The following is a 1,677-nucleotide window of genomic DNA, read 5'->3' as shown; positions in this document are numbered from 1 at the left end:
TTTCGCAGTAGTGGTGTCTCCTCTGGATGGTAGGTGAGGCTTCTCACACAGCTACTGTTCCTTGGACAGGAGCGGGCTGTTCACATGGCTTTTGCTCCTCAGATGGGCACGGACTGCTCACATGGCTGCTGCTCCTTGGATTGGGGCTGGCTGCATGCTGCTGTTGTTCCTCATATGGGGCGGGCTGCTCGTGAGGCTGCTGCTCTTTGCACAGGGGCAGGTTGCTTACAGGGCTACTGCTCCTCGTATGGGTGCGGGCTGCTCACACAGCTGCTGCTCCTCAGATAGGGGAAGGGCAGCTTGTTTGGCTGTTGCTGTTCGGGTGGGAGTGAGCTGCATGTGTGGCTGCTGCTCCTCAGATGCAGGTGGGATGCTCACCCAGCTGCTGCTCGCCAGATGTGTGCAGACTGCGTGTGGCTGCTGCTCCTTGGACCAGTGTGGGCAGTGCAGGTCTGCCGTTCCTCAGATGTGGTCGGTCTGTCTGCTTGTGTGGCTGCTGCTCCTTGGGCAAGTGAGAGCTGCTCAGGCGGCTGCTACTCCTCAGATCTGAGTGAGCTGCACTTGCAGCTGCTGTTCCTCATATGGGGGCTGTCTGTTCGCGTGGCTGCTGCTCCTCAGATGGGGGATGGGCTGCTTGCATGGCTGCTTCTCTTCGGGCCAGAGTGAGCTGCACATATGTCTGCTGATCCTCGGATGGGGACAGGCCACTAACCCAGCTGCTGTTCATCAGACAGGTGCAGGGTTTGTATGTCTGCTGCTCCTTGGACCAGTGTGGACTGCACAGGGCTGCCGCTCCTTGGACTTGGGCGGTCTGTTCGTGTGCCTGCTGCTCCTTGGACTGGGCAGGCTGCTCGGGTGGCTACTGCTCCTTGAATGGGAACGGGCTGCTCATGGTGATGTTGTTCCTCATATGGGTATGGGCTGCTCACACTGCTGCTGCTCCTTGTATGGGGACAGGCTGCTTGTGCAGCTGCTGCTCCTTGGATGGGGGCAGGTTTCTCACACACCTACTGCTCCTCAGACAGGAGGAGGGTGTGGGCTGCACATCTGCTGCTCCTCAGATGGGGGCAGACCGCATGGGGCTGCTGCTCCTCAGTTGTGGGCAGGCTGCTCTTGGGGCTGCTGCTCCTCAGACATGGCAGGCTGCTCACGTGGTTGCTGCTCCTCGGATGAGGGATCAGGCTGCTCACATAGCTGACAGCTGCTGCTCCTTGGACTGCTCACGTGTCTTCTGTTTGCATGGTTGCAGTGCCCTGGGCTAAGCTGTTGGGCCAGTCAGAGGGGAGCACACTTCAGAACTCACAGGAGCCTGTGCCCAGGGTGGCTGGAGACTCGTTGACCATGGCACCACAGCTGAGGTAGCAGGTCCCTGGCAGGAGTGTCTGTAGAGTCCCAGGTGATATCTGAGGGCACCCTGGGTTGGGGTAAGGTCTGGCTCCGGTTACAGCAGCTCTCCCCTTAAAAACGCTAAGCTTCTGAAGATGAGCCGGCCTCCTGGAACTGCTTGCAACAGTAGCAGAGGTTGCCTAGTTAGGTGAGTCTGTTTAACCTGACCCTGAAGGTCCTGCGGGATCTATCTGTGCCTCAGTCACATACACACACTCACATCCCACATGACCACACACTGCTCTTTAGGTCCCAAACTGACTCACCCTCTCTCCCTCACTGCCGCCTTCT

The sequence above is a fragment of the Myotis davidii genome, unplaced genomic scaffold (genome assembly GCF_000327345.1).
Source record: "Myotis davidii unplaced genomic scaffold, ASM32734v1 scaffold433, whole genome shotgun sequence".
Lineage (NCBI taxonomy): Eukaryota > Metazoa > Chordata > Mammalia > Chiroptera > Vespertilionidae > Myotis > Myotis davidii.
This window is presented reverse-complemented; position numbering follows the sequence as displayed.